This window comes from Oncorhynchus gorbuscha, unplaced genomic scaffold (genome assembly GCF_021184085.1).
Source record: "Oncorhynchus gorbuscha isolate QuinsamMale2020 ecotype Even-year unplaced genomic scaffold, OgorEven_v1.0 Un_scaffold_2322, whole genome shotgun sequence".
Taxonomy (NCBI): Eukaryota; Metazoa; Chordata; class Actinopteri; order Salmoniformes; family Salmonidae; genus Oncorhynchus; species Oncorhynchus gorbuscha.
The window spans coordinates 42,328-54,757 of NW_025746868.1; the positions used below are offsets into that span (position 1 = coordinate 42,328).

Sequence of the window (12,430 nt, forward strand, 5' to 3'; positions counted from 1 at the left end):
GACACAAGTGTAAGGGGATAAAGAATATGTACATAAAGATATATGAATGAGTGATGGTACAGAGCAGCATAGGCAAGATACAGTAGATGGTAACGAGTACAGTATATACATATGAGATGAGTATGTAAACAAAGTGGCATAGTTAAAGTGGCTAGTGATACATGTATTACATAAGGATGCAGTAGATGATATAGAGTACAGTATATACGTATACATATGAGATGAATAATGTAGGGTATGTAAATATTATATAAGGTATCATTGTTTAAAGTGGCTAGTGAAATATTTTACATCAATTCCCATTATTAAAGTGGCTGGAGTTGAGTCAGTGTCAGTGTGTTTGCAGCAGCCACTCAATGTTAGTGGTGGCTGTTTAACAGTCTGATGGCCTTGAGATAGAAGCTGTTTTTCAGTCTCTCGGTCCCAGCTTTGATGCACCTGTACTGACCTCGCCTTCTGCATGATAGCGGGGTGAACAGGCAGTGGCTCGGGTGGTTGTTGTCCTTGATGATCTTTATGGCCTTCCTGTAACATCGGGTGGTGTAGGCGTCTTGGAGGGCAGGTAGTTTGTCCCCGGTGATGCGTTGTGCAGACCTCACTACCCTCTGGAGAGCCTTACGGTTGAGGGCGGAGCAGTTGCCGTACCAGGCGGTGATACAGCCCGCCAGGATGCTCTCGATTGTGCATCTGTAGAAGTTTTTGAGTGCTTTTGGTGACAACCCAAATTTCTTCAGCCTCCTGAGGTTGAAGAGGCGCTGCTGCGCCTTCTTCACGATGCTGTCTGTGTGAGTGGACCAATTCAGTTTGTCTGTGATGTGTACGCCGAGGAACTTAAAACTTACTACCCTCTCCTCTACTGTCCCATCGATGTGGATAGGGTGGTGTTCCCTCTGCTGTTTCCTGAAGTCCACAATCATCTCCTTAGTTTTGTTGACGTTGACCTATTTGGGCGGTAAGCAAATTGGAGTGGGTCTAGGGTGTCAGGTAGGGTGGAGGTGATATGGTCCTTGACTAGTCTCTCAAAGCACTTCATGATGACGGAAGTGAGTGCTACGGGCGGTAGTCGTTTAGCTCAGTTACCTTAGCTTTCTTGGGAACAGGAACAATGGTGACCCTCTTGAAGCATGTGGGAACAGCAGACTTGTATAGGGATTGATTGAATATGTCCGTAAACACACCAGCCAGCTGGTCTGCGCATGCTCCGAGGACGCGGCTGGGGATGCCGTCTGGGCCTGCAGCCTTGCGAGGGTTAACACGTTTAAATGTTTTACTCACCTCGTGCAAAAAGCGGGCAAAAAGTTATTTAATCTGTCTGGGAGCAAGACATCCTGGTCCTTGACTGGGCTGGTTTTTTCTTGTAGTCTGTGATTGACTGTAGACCCTGCCACATACCTCTTGTGTCTGAGCCATTGAATTGAGATTCTACTTTGTCTCTATACTGACGCTTAGCTTGTTTGATAGCCTTGCGGAGGGAATAGCTGCACTGTTTGTATTCGGTTATGTTACCAGTGATGGAAGCAGTCTTGGAGTGTAGAATCAGCTTGGTCGGACCAGCGTTGAACAGACCTCAGCGTGGGAGCTTCTTGTTTTAGTTTCTGTCTGTAGGCAGGGATCAGCAAAATGGAGTCGTGGTCAGCTTTTCCGAAAGGAGGGCGGGGCAGGGCCTTATATGCGTCACGGAAGTTAGAATAACAATGATCCAAGGTTTTGCCAGCCCTGGTTGCGCAATCGATATGCTGATACAATTTAGGGAGTCTTGTTTTCAGATTAGCCTTGTCAAAATCCCCAGCTACAATGAATGCAACCTTCGGGATGTATGGATTCCAGTTTGCAAAGAGTCAAATAAAGTACGTTCAGAGCCATCGATGTGTCTGCTTGGGGGGGAATATATACGGCTGTGATTAAAATCGAAGAGAATTCTCTTGGTAGATAATGCGGTCGACATTTGATTGTGAGGAATTCTAAATCAGGTGAACAGAAGGATTTGAGTTCCTGTATGTTTCTGTGATCACACCACGTCTCGTTAGCCATAAGGCATACGCCCCCGCCCCTCTTCTTACCAGAAAGATGTTTGTTTCTGTTGGCGCGATGTGTGGAGAAACCCGCTGGCTGCACCGACTCTGATAGCGTCTCTCCAGTGAGCCATGTTTCCGTGAAGCAAAGAACGTTACAGTCTCTGATGTCCTCTGGAATGCTACCCTTGCTCGGATATCATCAACCTTGTTGTCGAGAGACTGGACATTGGCGAGAAGAATGCTAGGGAGTGGTGCACGATGTGCCCGTCTCTGGAGTCTGACCAGAAGACCGCCTCGTTTCCCTCTTTTACAGTGTCGTTTTTGGGGTCGCCGGCTGGGATCCATTCCGTTGTCCTGTTTGTAAGGCAGAACACAGGATCCGCTCCGGGAAAGTCATATTCTTGGTCGTACTGATGGTGAGTTGACGCTGATCTTATATTCAGTAATTCTTCTCGACTGTATGTAATGAAACCTAAGATGACCTGGGGTACTAATGTAAGAAATAACACGTAAAAAAACAAAAAACTGCATAGTTTCCTAGGAACGCGAAGCGAGGCGGCCATCTCTGTCGGCGCCGGAACTACCTAGTAAATACATTGAGGATTTAGAAGCAACAGCAATGCGATTGTGAGAAAAATGTAAGAAAATTTCAAAACGAGTGTTTCAATATTGTAAAACCACCACATAGTTGATGCTAGCCTCTTACATAGACTTTTTTATTTTTGTTTTTTTTATTTCACCTTTATTTAACCAGGCAAGTGCAATTGCTGTACCAGGCGGTGATACAGCCCGACAGGATGCTCTGAATTGTGCATCTGTAAAAGTTTGTGAGGGTTTTAGGTGACAAGCCAAATTTCTTCAGCCTCCTGAGGTTGAAGAGGCGCTGTTGCGCCTTCTTCACCACACTGTCTGTGTGGGTGGTGCATTTCAATTTGTCAGTGATATGTACTCAGAGGAACTTAACTTTGCACCCTCTTCATTGCTGTCCTGTCGATGTGGATAGGGGGTGCTCCTCTGCTGTTTCCTTAAGTCCAGGGTCATCTCCTTTGTTTTGTTGATGTTGAGGGAGAGGTTATTTTCCTGACACCACACTCCGAAGCCCTCACCTCCTCCCTGTAGATTGTCTTGTCGTTGTTGGTAGTCAAGTCTACTACTGTTGTGCCATCTGCAAACTTGATGATTGAGTTCACTGCGTTCATGGCCACGCAGTGAACAGGGAGTACAGGAGAGGGCTCAGAACGCATCCTTGTGGGGCCCCAGTGTTGAGGATCAGTGAAGTGGAGATGTTGTTACCTACCTTCACCACCTGGGGGTGGCCCGTCAGGAAGTCCAGGACCCAATTGCACAGGGCGGGGTTGAAACCCAGGGCCTCAAGCTTAATGATGAGCTTGGAAGGTACTATGGTGTTGAATGCTGAGCTGTAGGCCATGAACAGCATTCTTACATAGGTATTCCTCTTGTCCAGGTGGGATAAGGCAGTATGCAGTGTGATGGCTATTGCGTCGTCTGTAGACCGAATGGGGCAGTAAGCCAATTGAAATGAGTTTAGCCGTAGCAACTAATGACAATACACAATAGTAAATGAGACATCAGCTGATGTCACAACGTGCTGTACAGAAACCCAGCCTAAAACCCCAAACAGCAAGCAATGCAGGTGTAGAAGCACGGTGGCTAGTAAAAACTCCTGGAAAGGCCAAAACCTAGGAAGAAACCTAGAGAGAAACCAGGCTATGTGGGGTGGCCAGTCCTCTTCTGGCTGTGCCGGGTAGAGATTATAACAGAACAACCTACTACCCTGAGACAAGGCTGAGTATAGCCCCCCCCACACCACTAGAGGGATATCTACCACCCTACTACCCTGAGACCAGGCTGAGTATAGCCCCCACACCACTAGAGGGATATCTACTACCCTGAGACAAGGCTGAGCATAGCCCCCACACCACTAGAGGGATATCTACCACCCTGAGACAAGGCTGAGTATAGCCCCCACACCACTAGAGGGATATCTACCACCACCCTACTACCCTGAGACAAGGCTGAGTATAGCCCCCACACCACTAGAGGGATATCTACCACCCTACTACCCTGAGACAAGGCTGAGTATAGCCCCACACCACTAGAGGGATATCTACCACCCTACTACCCTGAGACAAGGCTGAGTATAGCCCCCACACCACTAGAGGGATATCTACCACCCTACTACCCTGAGACAAGGCTGAGTATAGCCCCCACACCACTAGAGGGATATCTACCACCCTACTACCCTGAGACAAGGCTGAGTATAGCCCCCACACCACTAGAGGGATATCTACCACCCTACTACCCTGAGACAAGGCTGAGCATAGCCCCCACACCACTAGAGGGATATCTACCACCCTACTACCCTGAGACAAGGCTGAGTATAGCCCCCCACACCACTAGAGGGATATCTACCACCCTACTACCCTGAGACAAGGCTGAGTATAGCCCCCACACCACTAGAGGGATATCTACCACCCTACTACCCTGAGACAAGGCTGAGCATAGCCCCACACCACTAGAGGGATATCTACCACCCTACTACCCTGAGACAAGGCTGAGTATAGCCCCCACACCACTAGAGGGATATCTACCACCCTACTACCCTGAGACCAGGCTGAGTATAGCCCCCACACCACTAGAGGGATATCTACCACCCTACTACCCTGAGACAAGGCTGAGTATAGCCCCCACACCACTAGAGGGATATCTACCACCCTACTACCCTGAGACAAGGCTGAGTATAGCCCCCACACCACTAGAGGGATATCTACCACCCTGAGACAAGGCTGAGTATAGCCCCACACCACTAGAGGGATATCTACCACCCTGAGACAAGGCTGAGTATAGCCCCCACACCACTAGAGGGATATCTACCACCCTACTACCCTGAGACAAGGCTGAGTATAGCCCCCACACCACTAGAGGGATATCTACCACCCTACTACCCTGAGACAAGGCTGAGTATAGCCCCCACACCACTAGAGGGATATCTACCACCCTATCTACCCTGAGACAAGGCTGAGTATAGCCCCCACACCACTAGAGGGATATCTACCAACCTACTACCCTGAGACAAGGCTGAGTATAGCCCCCACACCACTAGAGGGATATCTACCACCCCTGAGACAAGGCTGAGTATAGCCCCCACACCACTAGAGGGATATCTACCACCCTACTACCCTGAGACCAGGCTGAGATATCCCACACCACTAGTAGTTTTGGAATTGTTAGTTAGATTACTTGTTGGTTATCACTGCATTATCGGAACTAGAAGCACAAGCATTTCCTACTACTCGCATTAACATCTGCTAACCATGTGAGTGACAAATAAAACCACTGATTTGATTTGATTTTGATTTGAGTATCCCCACACCACTAGAGGGATATCTACCACCCTACTACCCTGAGACAAGGCTGAGTATAGCCCCCACACCACTAGAGGGATATCTACCACCCTACTACCCTGAGACAAGGCTGAGTATAGCCCCCACACCACTAGAGGGATATCTACCACCCTACTACCCTGAGACAAGGCTGAGTATAGCCCCCACACCACTAGAGGGATATCTACCACCCTGAGACAAGGCTGAGTATAGCCCCCACACCACTAGAGGGATATCTACCACCCTACTACCCTGAGACAAGGCTGAGTATAGCCCCACACCACTAGAGGGATATCTACCACCCTACTACCCTGAGACAAGGCTGAGTATAGCCCCCACACCACTAGAGGGATATCTACCACCCTGAGACAAGGCTGAGTATAGCCCCCACACCACTAGAGGGATATCTACCACCCTACTACCCTGAGACCAGGCTGAGTATAGCCCCCACACCACTAGAGGGATATCTACCACCCTACTACCCTGAGACAAGGCTGAGTATAGCCCCCACACCACTAGAGGGATATCTACCACCCTACTACCCTGAGACAAGGCTGAGTATAGCCCCACACCACTAGAGGGATATCTACCACCCTACTACCCTGAGACAAGGCTGAGTATAGCCCCACACCACTAGAGGGATATCTACCACCCTACTACCCTGAGACAAGGCTGAGTATAGCCCCCACACCACTAGAGGGATATCTACCACCCTACTACCCTGAGACAAGGCTGAGTATAGCCCCCACACCACTAGAGGGATATCTACCACCCTACTACCCTGAGACAAGGCTGAGTATAGCCCCCACACCACTAGAGGGATATCTACCACCCTACTACCCTGAGACAAGGCTGAGTATAGCCCCACACCACTAGAGGGATATCTACCACCCTACTACCCTGAGACCAGGCTGAGTATAGCCCCCACACCACTAGAGGGATATCTACCACCCTACTACCCTGAGACAAGGCTGAGTATAGCCCCCACACCACTAGAGGGATATCTACCACCCTACTACCCTGAGACAAGGCTGAGTATAGCCCCCACACCACTAGAGGGATATCACCACCACCCTGAGACAAGGCTGAGTATAGGGATATCTACCACCCTACTACCCTGAGACAAGGCTGAGTATAGCCCCCACACCACTAGAGGGATATCTACTACCCTGAGACCAGGCTGAGTATAGCCCCCACACCACTAGAGGGATATCTATCTACTACCCTGAGACAAGGCTGAGTATAGCCCCCACACCACTAGAGGGATATCTACCACCCTACTACCCTGAGACAAGGCTGAGTATAGCCCCACACCACTAGAGGGATATCTACCACCCTACTACCCTGAGACAAGGCTGAGTATAGCCCCCACACCACTAGAGGGATATCTACCACCCTACTACCCTGAGACAAGGCTGAGTATAGCCCCCACACCACTAGAGGGATATCTACCACCCTACTACCCTGAGACAAGGCTGAGTATAGCCCCCACACCACTAGAGGGATATCTACCACCCTGAGACAAGGCTGAGTATAGCCCCCACACCACTAGAGGGATATCTACCACCCTACTACCCTGAGACAAGGCTGAGTATAGCCCCCACACCACTAGAGGGATATCTACCACCCTACTACCCTGAGACAAGGCTGAGTATAGCCCCCACACCACTAGAGGGATATCTACCACCCTACTACCCTGAGACAGGCTGAGTATAGCCCCCACACCACTAGAGGGATATCTACTACACCCTGAGACCAGGCTGAGTATAGCCCCCACACCACTAGAGGGATATCTACCACCCTACCACCCTGAGACAAGGCTGAGTATAGCCCCCACACCACTAGAGGGATATCTACCACCCTACTACCCTGAGACAAGGCTGAGTATAGCCCCCACACCACTAGAGGGATATCTACCCTGAGACAAGGCTGAGCATAGCCCCCACACCACTAGAGGGATATCTACCACCCTACTACCCTGAGACAAGGCTGAGTATAGCCCCCACACCACTAGAGGGATATCTACCTACCCTGAGACAAGGCTGAGTATAGCCCCCACACCACTAGAGGGATATCTACCCCACCCTGAGACAAGGCTGAGTATAGCCCCCACACCACTAGAGGGATATCTACCACCCTACTACCCTGAGACAAGGCTGAGTATAGCCCCCACACCACTAGAGGGATATCTACCACCCTACTACCCTGAGACAAGGCTGAGTATAGCCCCCACACCACTAGAGGGATATCTACCACCCTACTACCCTGAGACAAGGCTGAGTATAGCCCCCACACCACTAGAGGGATATCTACCACCCTACTACCACCCTGAGACAAGGCTGAGTATAGCCCCCACACCACTAGAGGGATATCTACCACCCTACTACCCTGAGACAAGGCTGAGTATAGCCCCCACACCACTAGAGGGATATCTACCACCCTACTACCCTGAGACAAGGCTGAGTATAGCCCCCACACCACTAGAGGGATATCTACCACCCTACTACCCTGAGACAAGGCTGAGCATAGCCCCCACACCACTAGAGGGATATCTACCACCCTACTACCCTGAGACAAGGCTGAGTATAGCCCCCACACCACTAGAGGGATATCTACCACCCTACTACCCTGAGACAAGGCTGAGTATAGCCCCCACACCACTAGAGGGATATCTACCACCCTACTACCCTGAGACAAGGCTGAGTATAGCCCCCACACCACTAGAGGGATATCTACCACCCTACTACCCTGAGACAAGGCTGAGTATAGCCCCCACACCACTAGAGGGATATCTACTACCCTACTACCCTGAGACAAGGCTGAGTATAGCCCCCACACCACTAGAGGGATATCTACCACCCTACTACCCTGAGACCAGGCTGAGTATAGCCCCCACACCACTAGAGGGATATCTACCACCCTACTACCCTGAGACAAGGCTGAGTATAGCCCCCACACCACTAGAGGGATATCTACCACCCTACTACCCTGAGACAAGGCTGAGTATAGCCCCCACACCACTAGAGGGATATCTACTACCCTACTACCCTGAGACAAGGCTGAGTATAGCCCCCACACCACTAGAGGGATATCTACCACCCTACTACCCTGAGACAAGGCTGAGTATAGCCCCCACACCACTAGAGGGATATCTACCACCCTACTACCCTGAGACAAGGCTGAGTATAGCCCCCACACCACTAGAGGGATATCTACCACCCTACTACCCTGAGACAAGGCTGAGTATAGCCCCCACACCACTAGAGGGATATCTACCACCCTACTACCCTGAGACAAGGCTGAGCATAGCCCCCACACCACTAGAGGGATATCTCTACTACCCTGAGACCAGGCTGAGTATAGCCCCCCACACCACTAGAGGGATATCTACCACCCTACTACCCTGAGACAAGGCTGAGTATAGCCCCCACACCACTAGAGGGATATCTACCACCCTACTACCCTGAGACAAGGCTGAGTATAGCCCCCACACCACTAGAGGGATATCTACCACCCTACTACCCTGAGACAAGGCTGAGCATAGCCCCCACACCACTAGAGGGATATCTACCACCCTACTACCCTGAGACAAGGCTGAGTATAGCCCCCACACCACTAGAGGGATATCTACCACCCTACTACCCTGAGACAAGGCTGAGTATAGCCCCCACACCACTAGAGGGATATCTACCACCCTACTACCCTGAGACCAGGCTGAGTATAGCCCCCACACCACTAGAGGGATATCTACCACCCTACTACCCTGAGACCAGGCTGAGCATAGCCCCCACACCACTAGAGGGATATCTACCACCCTGAGACAAGGCTGAGTATAGCCCCCACACCACTAGAGGGATATCTACCACCCTGAGACAAGGCTGAGTATAGCCCCCACACCACTAGAGGGATATCTACCACCCTGAGACAAGGCTGAGCATAGCCCCCACACCACTAGAGGGATATCTACCACCCTACCACCCTGAGACAAGGCTGAGCATAGCCCCCACACCACTAGAGGGATATCTACCACCCTACTACCCTGAGACCAGGCTGAGTATAGCCCCCACACCACTAGAGGGATATCTACCACCCTACTACCCTGAGACCAGGCTGAGTATAGCCCCCACACCACTAGAGGGATATCTACCACCCTACTACCCTGAGACCAGGCTGAGCATAGCCCCCACACCACTAGAGGGATATCTACCACCCTGAGACAAGGCTGAGTATAGCCCCCACACCACTAGAGGGATATCTACCACCCTGAGACAAGGCTGAGTATAGCCCCCACACCACTAGAGGGATATCTACCACCCTACTACCCTGAGACCAGGCTGAGCATAGCCAGCATATAGCAGATGTTAATGTGAGTGTCCACACAAGTATAAAGGAATGAATAAGAATATGTAGATATAAATATATGGATGAGCGATGGCCGAACGGCTTAGGCAAGATGCAGTAGATGGTATAGAGGACACTATATACAGTGGGGAGAACAAGTCAGCCACCAATTGTGCAAGTTCTCCCACTTAAAAAGATGAGAGGACTGTAATTTTCATCATAGGTACATTTCAACTATGACAGACAAAATTAGAAAAAATTAAAAATAAAATCACATTGTAGGATTTTTAATGATTTTATTTAAAAATTATGGTGGAAAATAAATGTCTTCCATTGTCTCACTCTGGCCTTGCTGGCCTTATTAATTCTATGAATTAATAAGGAATTTATGAGGAATTGAGCCTTTTCAATACATTTCATCCATATTTAGCGACATCTCCTCCCTCCCTAAGTTAGGGTTAGGGTGGGGGTAGGGTTAGCGACATCTCCCTCCCTAAGTTAGGGTTAGGGTGGGGGGTAGGGTTAGGGACATCTCCTCCCTCCCTAAGTTAGGGTGGGGGGTAGGGTTAGGGTGGGGGGGTAGGGTTAGGGTGGGGGGTAGGGTTAGGGACATCTCCTCCCTCCCTAAGTTAGGGTTAGGGTGGGGGGTAGGGTTAGGGTTAGCGACATCTCCTCCCTCCCTAAGTTAGGGTTAGGGTGGGGGGTAGGGTTAGGGTGGGGGGGGGTAGGGTTAGCGACATCTCCTCCCTAAGTTAGGGTTAGGGTGGGGGTAGGGTTAGCGACATCTCCTCCTCCCTAAGTTAGGGTTAGGGTGGGGGTAGGGTTAGGGTTAGCGACATCTCCTCCCTCCCTAAGTTAAGGTTAGGGTGGGGGGTAGGGTTAGGGGTAGGGTTAGGGTTAGGGTGGGGGTGGGGTTAGCGACATCTCCTCCCTCCCTAAGTTAGGGTTAGGGTGGGGGGTAGGGTTAGGGGTAGGGTTAGCGACATCTCCTCCCTCCCTAAGTTAGGGTTAGGGTGGGGGGTAGGGTTAGGGGTAGGGTTAGCGACATCTCCTCCCTCCCTAAGTTAGCGGAACATTGCGACAGGACGGTTTTCAAACCGAAGTCAAACGGTAATGAAACCACGCTATGAAGAAGAATGGAAGGTGCTTAGAATGCATTGACGGAACTGGAATGAATAGCAGTAGAGGCTATAGGTGATGCATTCCCTGCTGTTACAGATGCAGAACAAAGTGTGTTGTAATTCCTAATTCTATGGTGTCTCTCATTGACGGAACTGGAATGAATAGCAGTAGAGGCTATAGGTGATGCATTCCCTGCTGTTACAGATGCAGAACAAAGTGTGTTGTAATTCCTAATTCTATGGTGTCTCTCATTGACGGAACTGGAATGAATAGCAGTAGAGGCTATAGGTGATGCATTCCCTGCTGTTACAGATGCAGAACAAAGTGTGTTGTAATTCCTAATTCCATGGTGTCTCTCAGTTTGCTCCAGCTGGTGATGTCTGGTCCAGTGCAGCAGAGTGGATTCTACCCCCACATCCACACCCCTCCTCTGGGGTACAGCCCCCGGCCCAGCCCCTTAGGACCTCACCCCTCCTCTCACTCTCCCCATCCCTCCTTTCCTTCTCAACCTTTCCTTCCAAGCATGGCCTTTCCCTTCCGCCCCAGCCACTAAAGAGATGTGTGGACACATGGAAGACAACAACGTTGGTGTATACTGAGTATTTGGACTGTTTGTCAAATCAATCTGTTTTACCATGTTTCATTAATAAATTGTACACCCTTCCACCTATCTGTTCATTAATAAATTGTACACCCTTCCACCCATGTGTTGTTTAATAAATTGACCACAGCCTCATTAATTGTATATATTTATTTAACCTTTATTTTGACAGGGAAGACATATTGAGACGTATGTCTCTTTTCCAAATGCGCCCTGTATAGTACAATATAAATATACACATTAAATACTACATATATAATGTAAAGTATTGATGGGGTAATTATTTGTGGATGAATGTAACTGTTGTTTCTGGGTGCTGTTGTAACGGTTCTCTAGGTGTGAAGGAGAGTCGGACCAAAATGCAGCGTGTAGATTACGATCCATAATTTAATAAACAAACGTCACACGAATCTAAATACAAACACTACAAAAAAAACAATAAACGTAACGAAAACCGAAACAGCCTATACTTGTGTACATTAACACATAGACAGGAACAAGGACACTAAGGACAATCACCCACAAACACTCAAAGAATATGGCTGCCTAAATATGGTTCCCAATCAGAGACAACGATAAACCCCTGCCTCTGATTGAGAACCACTCCAGACAGCCATAGACTTTGCTAGATCACCCCACTAGCTACAATCCCAATACATACCAAAACCCCAAGACAAAACACACCACAATACAAAAACCCCATGCCACACCCTGGCCTGACCCAAACATGAAGATAAACACAAAATACATCGACCAGGGCGTGACAGATGTGACATTTTATTTGTGCTTACCGTGACTGAGTTTTGGACACCTTCTCATTCAGGGTTTTTCTTAATTTTTTTATTTCACCTTTATTTAACCAGGTAGGCTAGTTGAGAACACCTTTATTTAACCAGGTAGGCTAGTTGAGAACACCTTTATTTAACCAGGTAGGCTAGTTGAGAACA

General features: G+C 49.3%; 1 pseudogene; it reads left to right on the plus strand.

Annotated features, from left to right (window-relative positions):
• The window catches only part of LOC124025636, a 45,228-nt pseudogene extending 33,610 nt beyond the window's left edge, over positions 1-11,618 (plus strand).
• Positions 11,619-12,430: the final 812 nt, after the last annotated feature.